Source organism: Saccopteryx bilineata, chromosome 10, assembly GCF_036850765.1.
Source record: "Saccopteryx bilineata isolate mSacBil1 chromosome 10, mSacBil1_pri_phased_curated, whole genome shotgun sequence".
Lineage (NCBI taxonomy): Eukaryota > Metazoa > Chordata > Mammalia > Chiroptera > Emballonuridae > Saccopteryx > Saccopteryx bilineata.
Genome location: NC_089499.1, coordinates 5678989 through 5691852, shown reverse-complemented (window position 1 = coordinate 5691852; position 12864 = coordinate 5678989).

Below are 12864 nucleotides of genomic sequence, written 5' to 3'. Positions count from 1 at the left end.
CCCTGGTGTGGAGGGCTGCCCTCTGGGGTCTCTGGCTTCTTCCCCATCAGAGGAGGCTAGAGCCCTGCCAGGGACTCTGGGCTCCGGGGAGTCGGGAGCCACACAGGACAGGGCACATCCTACAGACAGACCCTGGGGACTTCCCGCACGCCCTCCATCCGAAGGAAGCTGCAGGGCAGAGCAGCAGCAGGCCTTCCAGAGCAGGGGGACGTGCTGACAGTAGCCCCCACCCCCACCTGGCCACACACACAGCTGGGGTGGAGGAAAGACCCTGGCCTTGGGAAGCCCTTCATTTCTGCTTGCCCAGCAAGGTCCCCTCCAGCCCGACCAGTGGGCAGCAGACCCCTTCAGAAGAGGCAGCAGGCAATGTGGCCGCCACACGAAATCCAAAAGCCAAGTGTCCACATGACTGTTTGAAAATGAGTAGCCTTCATCCCTAGCTGACAAGTCCTAGATACTGGGCCTCCGTGAGGATTGGTCTGCAGACCCTTGCTCGTCATTAAGCATGTTGGTATGTTTTCAAGAATTCCCCTGTGCGCCTGACCAGGCAGTGGCGCAGTGGATAGAGTGTCAGACTGGGACGCCGAGGACCCGGGTTCGAGACCCCGAGGTTGCCAGCTTGAGCGTAGGCTCATCTGATTTGAGCAAAAGCTCACCAGCTTGGACCCAGGGTTGCTGGCTCAAGCAAGGGGTTGCTCAGTCTGCTGAAGGCCCACGGTCAAGGCACATATGAGAAAGCAATCAATGAACAACTAAGGTGTTGCAATGAGCAATGAAAAACTAATGATTGATGCTTCTCATCTCTCCATTCCTGTCTGTCTGTCCCTGTCTATCCCTCTCTCTGACTCTCTCTCTGTCTCTGTTAAAAATTAATTAATTAATTAATTAAAAGAAAAAAAAAGAATTCCCCTGTGGTGGCGCAGTGGATAAAGCGTGGACCTGGAACACTGAGGTGGCCAGTTCAAGACCTTGGGCTTGCCTGGTCAAGTAACATGTGGGAGTTGATGCTTCCTGCTCCTCCCTCCTTCTCTCTCTCAGTCTCTTCTCTCTAAAATTAATAAATAAAAATCTTTAATAAAAAAAATTTTCTGCCTGACCAGGCAGTGGCACAGTGGATAGAGCGTCTGACTGGGATGCGAAAGGACCCAGGTTCGAGACCCCGGGGTTGCCAGCTTGAGCACGGGTTCATCTGGCTTGAGCAAAAAAAAAGCTCACCAGCTTGGACCCAAGGTCACTGGCTCGAGCAGGGTGGTTACTCAGTCTACTGAAGGCCCACAGTCATGGCACATATGAGAAAGCAATCAATGAACAACTACGATGTTGCAACGAAAAACTGATGATTGATGCTTCTCATCTCTCTCCGTTCCTGCCTGTCTATATCTATCCCTCTATCTGACTCTCTCTCTGTCCCTGTAAAAAAAAAAAAAAAAAAAAAAAAAAATTTAAATTAAAAATTTCCAGGTCTTTTTGCTTTTAAAAAACTTCTCTGGAGTAGAGCAAAAAACTTGTTCTGCTTGGAATATTGAAAAGATAGAACAGCCAGCAAGTCCAGCACAGAGGTCTTCTAAATTTCTTTTTCCTTAATGTGTATTTTATAGAGAGAGGAAAGGGGAGAAAAAGAGAGACAAGAACATCAATCTGGTCCTGTATGTGCCCTGGCTGGGAATCAAACCAGCAACCTCTGTACTTCAGGACGATGCTGCAACCAACGAAGCTACCCAGCCAGAGCTTTATTTCTTTTCACAAATTTGTATTGATTCCCTCTGTGCCTGGCACTCTTCCAGCACCTGTCCACAGTATCGAACGAAGTGAAGACCCTGCCTTCTTTGAACTTTCATTCTGGGTGGGGGATTGGATTCCGAGCAGAAACATGAAACAGAATCAGTAGGCGATATCATTTGTGAGCAGAGGCTTAGTACTACAGGGAGTAGAATGGCAAGGTAAAGGCAATGGAGAACAGGGGTCTGGAGGCGGGACAGAGTGGGTCTTATCGAGGAAGGGATATTTGATCAAAGGTTTGGAGAGGGAGAAAGTCATGTGGATGTCTGCAGGGAACTGTCCCAGCCAGAGGGGTCAGCCAGTGCAAAGCCCTGAGGCTGATCGTGCTTGACACGTGAGAGCAGCAGCCAGGAAGTCACTGTGGCTGACGTTAGGAGCCGGGAAGGGGATAGAAAGAGCGAGTGCGGACTCCTGAGGGGGACAGATGTGGTGGGGACTGGTCAGCCACCGTAAGGACTTCAGATTTTTCTCTGGGAAAGATAAGAGCCCCTGCAGGGTCCTGAACACAGAAGGGGCAGAAACTGACTCAGTCGTAACTGTTTCAAATGGATTCTTCTAGCTGCAGCACTGAGACTAAACTCTGGGTGAGGGCTGGAGAGCCGAGGGTGACCCTGATGCAGGGCTACTGCAGGAGTTTAGACAGACACATTGAGTGATTCAGCCCGGGTGGCGACATGGTCAAGCAGAGATGCTGGGCTTGTCCTGAAGGCAGAGTGGGCAGGGTTCCCTATGGTTTGGGTAAGAGGGGAGGACAGAGACAAGTCAAGGGTGACTCCAAGTCCATCTGGGGACTGAGCTGCCACTGCATCCACTGAAGGAGGCTGGGGGAGGGGCAAGCTTGGAAGGGAATCGGTCTCGGCAAAGAAACCTTTAAAACCGGATGTCAGTGTGGCGATGCCAAGCTGACGCTGACAGGCCGGTGTGTGACTCGAGTTCAGTAGAGTAACCAGCGCTGGAGCTCAGATCTGGGAGGAAGAGGGAGTGGAGTGGACGGTACTCAGAGCCAGGGGCCCGGATGAGATCAGGGAGGTGAGTTTAGACAGAGGACGACAGCAGTCAGGACAGAGCCCTGGAACATTCCTGTTCGGTGGTGGGAGAGCCCAGGCGGAACCAGTTAGGCGTGAGCAGGAGCAGCCAGGACGCGGGGGAAACCCAGGAGAAGGCGGGCCCCAGGAGCCAGGTCAGCATTAGGTGTTGGAGGGCTAAGGGTGGAAAACAGACCGATGTGTGGGCTGCTGAGGACCTTGACCAGGGCTGTTCCGTGGAGGGAGGGCAAGCCCCACTGGAGTGGCTGAGGAAAGAGGTAGGAACTGGAAAGGCCAGTGTAGAAAACTTGTGTGGCCCTGGCCTGATAACTCAGTTGGTTAGAGCATTGTCCCAATATGCCAAGGTTACAGGATCCCCTGTCAGGATACATACAAGAATCAGTCAATAGCCTGACCAGGCAGTGGCACAGTGGATTGAGCATCAACCTGGGTGGGACGCTGAGGTCACAGGCTTACGCGCACTCATCTGGCTTGAGCATGGACTCACTAGCTTGAGCACAGGGTCACCAGCTGGAGCGTGGGGTCACAGACATGACCCTATGGTCTCTGGCTTGAACCTAAAGGCCACTGGCTTGAGCAAGGGGTCACTGGCTCAGCTGGAGCCCCCTGGTCAAGGCACGTATGAGAAGCAATCAGTGAACAACTTAAGTGCCGCAAGTATGAGTTGATGCTTCTCATCTCTCTCCCTTCCTGTCTGTCTGTCCCTGTCTGTCCCTCTCTTTCACTAAATAATAATAATAATAATAATAATAATGAACTAATAAATGCATAAACAAGTGTAAAAACAAATCAATGTCTCTCTCCTTTCCTCTCTCTCTAAAAGAAAGAGAAGAAGGAAAGGAGAGAAAGAAAGAAGATTTTGTGAGAAGTGAGAGAGGAGCAGAGGCCACAAAGACTTAAGGAAGACTGGGAGGAAGAAGGTAAGGAGGCGAGAGATTGGAAGAAGCTGACAGGGTGACATGTTGGAGGTAGGGGAGGGACTTGTGGGCCAGGGACCTGGAGGAACTGAGCTGGGAGACAGACAGCAGAGAGCAGTTGGACAGCTGGCATCAGGGAGTATGTAGGGTGGTCAAGTGCCGGTAGCTATGAACATCTTGGGTCCAAGATACAGCCAGTGACATCGCGGAGCATATAAACAGACCCAGAGGAATCATTGGATGTCTACCTTGACCTCAATTTAAATCATCTAACAATTAAATTTCAACTAACAGCAACTAACAAATTGGGAACAGTAATAATTGACTTACAGTTACTTAGAAAGAGTAGCCCTGGGGGGAAAAAACTGAAAGAGCAAAACTGCTTACAAAACCACACAAGGCTGCAAACCTCCGTTGCCACTCACATTGGGACTTGGACAGAATTAGACCTCGACCTAATCACCCAAGATCGTGAGAAGGCGGCCTCTGCTGCCCCCTGGCGGTCAGCAGCCAAAGTTTGAGCTGTGCCGTTTGCACCCGACACACTGCTCCAGCCGCTAGCTGGGCTGGTCATCTATGGGCAGTGCCTCTGGCTCCTGAAGCTCCAAGGCAGTTCAGAAAGGTTTCCTGGCTGGCGCACTGGAAGAAGGCAGGCAGGAAGGTTTGGGGAGAGACCGGAGAAGAGAAGTCGCCAGGGGCGGGCGGGGCCCTTCACACTGGACATCCTGGGCAGGTGCGGAGCTGCCAGTCCCACATTTGGCAGCGTCCTCAGGGAGCCAGGCATGGGCCCCCCATGGCCTCCCTGACCTTGGAGGGGTTCTCGGAGCAGAGAAAAAGGGCTGGACTCCTAAACTCAACCTTGACCAAGTGTTCTGAGAGTCCTTGCATGTATTACCCAGCTTCTCTTCTTATCCTTCTTATCCTGCCCACACCTTGGGGATCAAACTCAGCCAGGCACCCGGAGCCCTCACTGCGCACCTGGCCCTGAGATGAGTGCAGGCGATGGGCACGGAGCCTCCTGACTCTCAAGAAGCAGGGAAAGTGATCATCGGGATAATCACACAAATCAGCATCTAATCGATTCTGTGAATGGATTTGGGGAGATGGAGGCAAGAGAGTATCGTGGAGCAGAGGGTGTGAAGATGCTAGGACCAGAAGAAGCAGAAGGTGGGTGTCATGGGACGGTCTGAGGATGAGCTGAAGGTGGCTACGCTGGAGGAGGTCCTGAAGGCCTGGGGTCAGAGCAGGGAAAAGGCGTTGGGGCGTCGCGGAGAGCTCTGAGCAAGAGGACTCCGAAAGGCTGCCGCCTTGTGCAGGAAGGGCTTCTCTGGTCACCCATTGGCAGATCGGCAGAGGCAGGCGAACGAGTTGGGAAGGCAGGGCTGGTGGAGGTCGGGAGTGAGGAGTTGGCTGCCAAGAGGTGAGGAGCTGGGCAAGCCTGTGCTCCCGCGCTGCGCCCTAGGCCCGCCAGGGGGCGCCGTTGCCCCGCGAAGCCGTGAAGGATCTCTGGCGGGCACCGAAATCCCGCACTTCGGCCTAGAGAGGCCCCGGAAGAGGCGGGGCAGTGGGCGCAGGGGCCGTTTCCGGTTTCAGCTCGGCAGGGAGACGAGGGGCAGACTCTGTGGAAAGGCGGCCGCGTGGGCGGGGCGTGGGTGTTAGAACTGGGGGAGGCGGGGTGGTGAGGGGACTGTAGTAGGCCCGGGGCGAGGGCAGGTAGGGTTGTGAGGTCCCAGGGCAGGGGCGGGGTCAGGGACGGAGGGCCAGGCCCCCGTCTAGGAGGCTGCGCCTTGAGCAGCTCTCTGCTCCACGCCTGTGTCTCCTGGCCTTTTCCCTCGTGAAATACCGCCCTGGGGGTCCTAGAGAGCCAGGGGCTGGCTGAGACCTGACAGCGGGGAGAGGAAGGAGTACTCACCGTGGAGAAATGGGAAGGGAGCTCCAGAAAGGGTGGTGGAGAGGTCCACAAAGGTGGCGGCGAAGGGATACCTTTAGACTGCTTTTTTTTTTCTTTTTTTATTCATTATAGAGAGGAGAGAGAGAAAGAGAGAGAGAGAAGGGGGAGGAGCAAGAAGCATCAACTCCCATATGTGCCTTGACCAGGCAAGCCCAGGGTTTTGAACCGGCAACCTCAGCGTTTCCAGGTTGACGCTTTATCCACTGCACCACCACAGGTCAGGCAAGACTGCTTTTCTTTACATGCTTGAGCAATGCCCATTTGGAGGAGAGGCCGAGCCTGTGGTGAGACTGAAGGGCCCAGCCAGCCGAGACCTGCTGGAAGAAGCAAGCTTGGCTCAGTTATATGTGCACACACACACCCCATTTCCCCAGACCTCCCTTCTAGGGGACATGAGCAGCCCAGTCTCCGTAGGTAGCACTTCATTACTCTCACCTGCACGACATGGTGGTTACCCCCTACCTTCCTTCCTGCCTTCTCCCTTGTCCACAGGAGACACTCCTCATAGAGCCAGAGGGAACTTTAAAATAGTAGATCATGTCACTGCTTTAACACTTTCTAATAGTTTCTGTCACACTTGGAACAAAATTTAAACTTTTCCCTGCCCCATAGCCCTGATGATCTGGTTTCTGCTGACTACCCGCTGGCATTAGCCCACAGCCTGGCCTGTGTTGTAACATACCGTGCTGGTTCTTACCTCAGGGCCTTTGCACTGAGAAGCTTTTGTTCATGAGCCTGAAGCAGTTCCCGACCAGCCTCCTTTCTCAAACTCTGTCTAGTTGTCTTTAGGTGCAGCGTTTGCACCTGGTAGTATAGCAGAGCACGGACCCATGCTCCCAGGGCTTGGTGACCGGCATTCTTCTCAGGACAGGTTTCCCCTTCTCCTAGTTATCATCTACAGGAAGTCCCTGTGCCCAGGGGGCTGGGCCTTGGAGGCACCTCATGGAGTGCTTGCTCTTTTTTTTTTTTTTTTTCCTACAGTGACAGAGAGTCAGAGAGAGGGATAGACAGGGACAGACAGACAGGCAGGAAGGGAGAGAGATGAGAAGCATCAGTCATCAGTTTTTCGTTGTGACACCTTAGTTCATTGATTGCTTTCTCATATGTGCCTTGACCGAGGGGCTACAGCAGACCAAGTAACCCCTTGCTCAAACCAGTGACCTTGGGTCCAAGCTAGTGAGCTTTGCTCAAACCAGATGAGCCTGTGCTCAAGCTGGTGACCTCGGGGTCTCAAACCTGGGTCCTCTGCATCCCAGTCCGACGCTCTATCCACTGCGCCACCGCCCGGTCAGGCTGGAGTGCTTGCTCTTGCCTCACTTCCATTATGGCTCTTTTTGCTCCTTAAATTAAATTCCAAGAACCAGTACTAATGAACGAGTCGCGGGAGAGGCTACCAGCCCCAGCCTTTGGACGGCATGACAGGCAGGGCTATGCAACAAGGAGAGCAGAAGAGTGGCTCCTGGGATAGGGTTGATTATTGGCTCCTGGGATAGGGTTGATTATTGTTTCCCAGGCCCTCTAAGGACCCTGGGTTTCCCAAGGTAGGTAGGCTTGACACAGTGGTAAGTTGGGCCATGTACTCTTCAAGGAGAAGGAGGGGGGCTCAGCTCTGACTTTGGCCCCAAAGCCCTGAGGGCACCCTGGGTCCTCTCCCAAGGCACTGGGCAGTTCTCCCCCAGTCATGTCAGTAACACCCTGAGTGCCAAGACCAGGTGGCTCTGCAGGGCCAGACGGGAGTCTTGGAGCCGCTAGTACCTACTACAGGCTCAGACCCAGCCCTACCTCAGCATCCCTGGAGACTTGGGGATTCTCTGCCTGCCTGACTCCTCGGTGGTGCCTCCTAGAGGTTCTCTCTCACACCATTGTCCCTCTTGCTCACCGTTCTGGTTAGGTTGGCCTCCTCTCTGTTCCAGGAACACCCAGCCCCTTCCTGCCCTAGTGTCTTTTTTTTTTAATTTTTTTTTTTTCAGAGAGAGGGATAGACAAGGACAGACAGGAACAGAGAGAGATGAGAAGCATCAATCATCAGTTTTTCGTTGCGCGTTGCAACACCTTAGTTGTTTATTGATTGCTTTCTCATATGTGCCTTGACCACAGGCCCTCAGCGGACCGAGTAACCCCTTGCTGGAGCCAGCGACCTTGGGTTCAAGCTGGTGGGCTTTTTGCTCAAACCAGATGAGCCCGCGCTCAATCTGATGACCTCGGGGTCTCGAACCTGTGTCCTCAGCATCCCAGTCCAATGCTCTACCCACTGCGCCACCGCCTGGTCAGGCCTGCCCTAGTGTCTTTACATGTTCTGTTGCCTCTGCCTAGCACTCTCTTCTTGGCTTGTCACACAGTCGGTCCCTTCTCATCACTCCAAGTTCCCCTTCTCAGAGTGCTCCATCCTGCATACCCCTCCCAGTGACTCGTGTTGCCCTGCTTATTTTCTTTGAAATGGTGGAGTTCATTGCCCTGTTTGCTTTGTTTGGTATGTGCTCCTGGAGGCAGAGCCCCAGCTGCTCCCCTCACCCTCGGGTTCTCAGCACAATAGTTTCACAATAAATGAACAGATGACCCCTCCTCCCAGATTCTCCTGGACACCCACCTCCGGTCCCCCCTTTCCATGTCAGGTGGGACTCCCTAGCCCGTCCAGAAACTTCTGGCAAGCAGTGCCGGGTCCTGCGTTCTCCAGGACAAAGACAATTGTCTCTGAAGGAGGTGAACGAGCAGGAAGACGAACCAGGCCCCAGGGCCTCCCAGGCTGGAGACTGTTTCTCCAGGAGGGAGAGAAGCGTGGAAAGAGGTCTGAAGGAAGGGCAGGGAGGGCTGGGTGGCAGACTCCAATCTCAGAACTGCTGCTGGGCTGAGAAGCAGGAAGGGGGAAGTGCGGGAGATATACCAGGAGGTGGAGCCTAGGGCTGCAGGGAGGGGCCAGTTCCAGCCTCTAGAGACCAGAAGTTTCTGGGGCCCTGTCTGCCAAGCTGTGGTTTTGTGGTGGTCACAGGACCTTGCTGGGACTCCCTACTACCTGGGAGCCTTGGAGGTGGGGTAGTCAGGATCCTGGACTCTGGGGGTCCCTGTGGGGTTCTGCCTGTTCCTGGACTTGGGGTGGGGCAGACCCACCTCACCTCGAAACTGCCTTTAGGGAAGTGCCTGCTGCTTCCCCTTCCTGGAGCCTGTAGGCTGGGGTGTCACAGCCCACTTGGGGGGGTCTCTGTTCCTCACCCTGCTCAGCCTGCTGCATGATAGGAACTCGGGACAGGCAGGACCCGCTGTGTGGCCTGTGGTCAGCCCTAGGGCTATTCTGGCTTTCGGTAAGCCTGCAGCTTTTCCATTCCAAGCTGAATTGCTGTTTTCTGCTGGATGTCTTTTTTTTTTTTTTTTGCGAAGTTAGACTCCCGCATGTGCCTGATGGGGACCCACCTGGCATGCCCACCAGGGGCGATGCTCTGCCCATCTGGGGCGTTGCTCTGTTGTGACCATGGAGTCTTCCTCAGTGCCAGGGGCCAACTTTGCTCCAATGGAGCCTTGGCTGTGGGAGGGGAAGAGAGAGAGATTGAGAGAAAGGAAAGGAGGAAGGGTGGAGAAGCAGATGGGTGCTTCTCCTGTGTGCCCTGGCTGGGAATTGAACCCGGGACTTACACACACCAGGCCGCTCTACTGCTGAGCCAACCGGCCAGGGCCTGGATGTCATTTTATTGTCTGTTATGGTCTAGTCTAGGTGGCATGCACAGGGTCAAGTCATACCTTCTCTGGCTAGGAAGCCACCCCTACCCCCAAAACAACTCTGAAAAGGATGCCTGGGTCGCCCAAGTGTGAAAGAAGCAGGTGTGGTGATGTCCCTCACTGTAGGACCATAGGTGGTTTCCGGCCCCTTCCGGCCTCAGTTGCCTCAGCTGCAAAGCAAGGGGTTCCTCTAGCTCTGACCCTTGTTTTCTCTTCAGCTCTTCCCCAGTTGCCGTCCCAGTCTCACTTCCCTGTCCCCTCTTCCTGGAATACTCTTCCTCAGTGTTCTCGCTGTAGCACTCCTGCATCACCTCCACCAGGAAGGCTCCCCGACCTTAGTTTCTTCCTTCTTTGCACACACAACAGATGGCAAACATTTTTACAGTGTCTGCAGGATGACTTGTTTATACCTCCCCTGGCTCCAGAGTAAGGGACCCTTGGAAAGGTTGCGGTAGAGTTTGTGCGATTCATTTAATTTGACAAATGTTTAGCCACCCTCAAGGATTGTGCTGCAGGGGATCTGCAGTCAGAACCCTGGGTGAGAGAGACTCACCACCAGGACACCGGGGTCTGGCTGGGGAGGAGAAGCCCCCACACACACACACACACACGCACACGGGGAGTCAGGCTGGTTCACAACCAGGAAAGGAAAGAGGGGAAGGAGTGAGCAGGGGAGGGAAGGGGGGAAGCAGGACCTGTCAGAATGCTGGAGGGGGGCTGGCAGGACGCTGGTAGGGGGACATGAGGAGAACTTTGGGTGGGGACTGACCTGTGGGGCCCTGCAGAAATGACTGTTGTAACAGTTCACCTCTGTTGAGGGCTTTTGGTGTGCCACAGGCATTCTGAATGTTTCGCCTTGTTGGTCAAATAAGTTTGTAAATATTATATATATGTTTGCTTGCTTAGAGTTTGTATTGGATGTGAGGCACAGGCTATAAGCAGGAAGCATCCTTATAGCCTAAGGCTTAGTTTTAAGACTAACTTTCCCCCACACCCTTGACTGTTGCAGGATAGGGGATGGTGCACTCTTATGAGGAATCCCATTTATACCTCAGATAAATGACTTTGTATCAGAGACTTCCTTGTTTGTATATTGGATGAAAGGTTTTGATTTCTACACTATAAAATGGGGCGGACTGGGAGCTTGCTCTCTCTCTGTTCCTGAGATAAGCATTAGAGAGGAGAGCAGAGAAAGGCCACGTGGAGGAGGCCAGGAGAAGCAGCCAAGATGGTGGAGTGCTGAAGGAGAAGCCAGTTTGTGCAGAGAGAAGGAGATGGGGAACAGAGGTGAATAAGGCTGGTGAGGTACAAACCTTTGATCCTAGGAAAACTCAGTGGCTTTGGGAGCCCTCAATGAAAAAAGGGAAGTGTTTTCCCACTGTGTGTATTTCTTGCCTGTGGGTGCAAGCTAGGATTAAAGCTAATGCCCACCAGTTCTTGGCTCTATTGTTTCATTACCATCTGCCCGAATCCAATGGGAACCTGCATGTGAATGGCCATGATGGTGGCTCCTGGCCATACACACCTACATTTCCTCCTTTGTCCTGACCTCAGCCAGTGTCGGTAGATAGTAATACCAGGCCGATTTCACTGGTAAGAAAACTGAGGCACAGGGAGTTCTGGTATTTGTCCAAAGTAACGGGTAGCCGGCAAGTTTGCAGGCTGCTCCCAGGGTCCTTGCTGTTAACCTCCCCTCTACCAGCTCTGCCTGCTGCACATTCCAGAGCAAGCAGTGTGTGTGTGTGTGTGTGTGTGTGTGTGTGTGTTGGGGGGGCTTTATCCTCAGGGCACTGGGAAGCCACAAAGGTTTTGTGAGCAAGAGTGTGATGTGGTTTCTTTCAGCAGGATCCCTTTGCTGCCATGTAGAGGTGGATTGTAGGGGAAACGGAAGGGCCAGGGAGGAGGCTGGAGGCCTAGAATAAGGGACTGTGTGGACAGAGCACAGGGACACGCTGCAGGGGAGTCGAGGAGGGGAAGAAACAGACAGGATGCAGGAGTGGGGGCAGTCTTGGTTGAGAGTTCACAAAGTCCGGGTCCTAGGAGCCAGGGCCAATGGGCATGTCTGAAGTGCTTGAGGGAGGCTTCGTAGCAGTGTGGGACAGAGGGCTGGAGATCAGGGGAGAAGTCCGGCTGGAGATGACTGCAGGGGGTTCTGAGCCCCTGAGTGGGAGGTATGTGAGTGGAGTTGCAAACAAGCCTAGCCTTGGCTGTGGGGACCCCCATGCAGATGGAAAGGGAGCAGCCTGGAGGGTTAAAAGCAGGGGTTGCTGATCTTTCTAGGAAAAAACACTGAACTGGAAGGGTGTGGCTAACTGGTGGGAAGGGTGCAAGGACCAGGAGACTTGGCCTGGGGCTGGGGGAGGCCATGCCTCCCAGGGGCCCATCCGGCCCCACCTCCATTGATTAGGGTCTGTGTCTGCCCACCTCTGGTGAGTCTGGCCTCCAAGGAGCTGACAGGTTCTCCCTGTTGCCTGGCAACTGCAAGAGCTGTTGGCTGTTGCTAGGAGCAAGCTAGGGAGGCCTGAGGAGGGAAGATCAGCTCTCAAGCATGGGGCGGAGCTGGTGGGGGAAGCTGCGGTCCTTGGAGCTGGGCTTGTAGTCTATGTGAGGACAGGCTATGTTCCTGGTTGTGTGTGCCCGTTTTTATAGTGTTCTGTGGATTAGAGACATATCCAGAGCATATCTCTGATGGTCTGTGTCCCTGGGTGGACATTACGTGTCTTCACCACGTTTGCTGCATGCTTGTGGCAGTGCCTGTTTGAGCGTTGGCTCCAGGAAGGAGGTAGCCTACCGGGAACCATCAGAGGCCTTACAGGCCAATGGCTCATCAACAAGGGAGCCATTCAGATAGGGATACACAGACACTCCAAGGAGAGCAGACAGCCTGAAGACTGGGAGCTCAAACAAGATGTGTGTGTGTGTGGGGAGGGGGGGATGTGCGTGGCCAAGCATGGGTGGCCAGCGCCCCTCCTGGCTTTGTGGAACTTCCTTGTCTTTGGGTTGGGATCTCCCTAGGTTGTCCCACTAGAAACGCTGCTGCCTCCACCCCACCTCCGCCCAGTCATAGAGTTGCAGCCATTGTCCAGCGGAAAGGCCATAACATGATGACCACTTTTTTTCCAGAAGTCAGGTAGCATCTCTCTCCCTCGTTCCAGGCTGGAGTTCAGAATGGCTATCTGCAAGAGGATGGCTCCCAGAAGATCAGAGAAGGATGGGTAAGTCTGGATGGCTAGAGACGACACTCCAGCAAAGCCGTCGAGGTGGCAGCAGACTTTCTAACCGCCACCCAGAAAGAAAAGGGGCCAAACCCTCGTTAGGACAGAGAAAGCCGCAGTGGAGAGGTCATTAACTTTAACAAGTAACTTGCCTTCACCACCCTGCTCACGCAACTCGCAAAAGCTCGGAGGGATGGTTCCTGCTCCGCCCTCGAAGTGCACCGGATCCCCACCCTCAGCCTACGAGA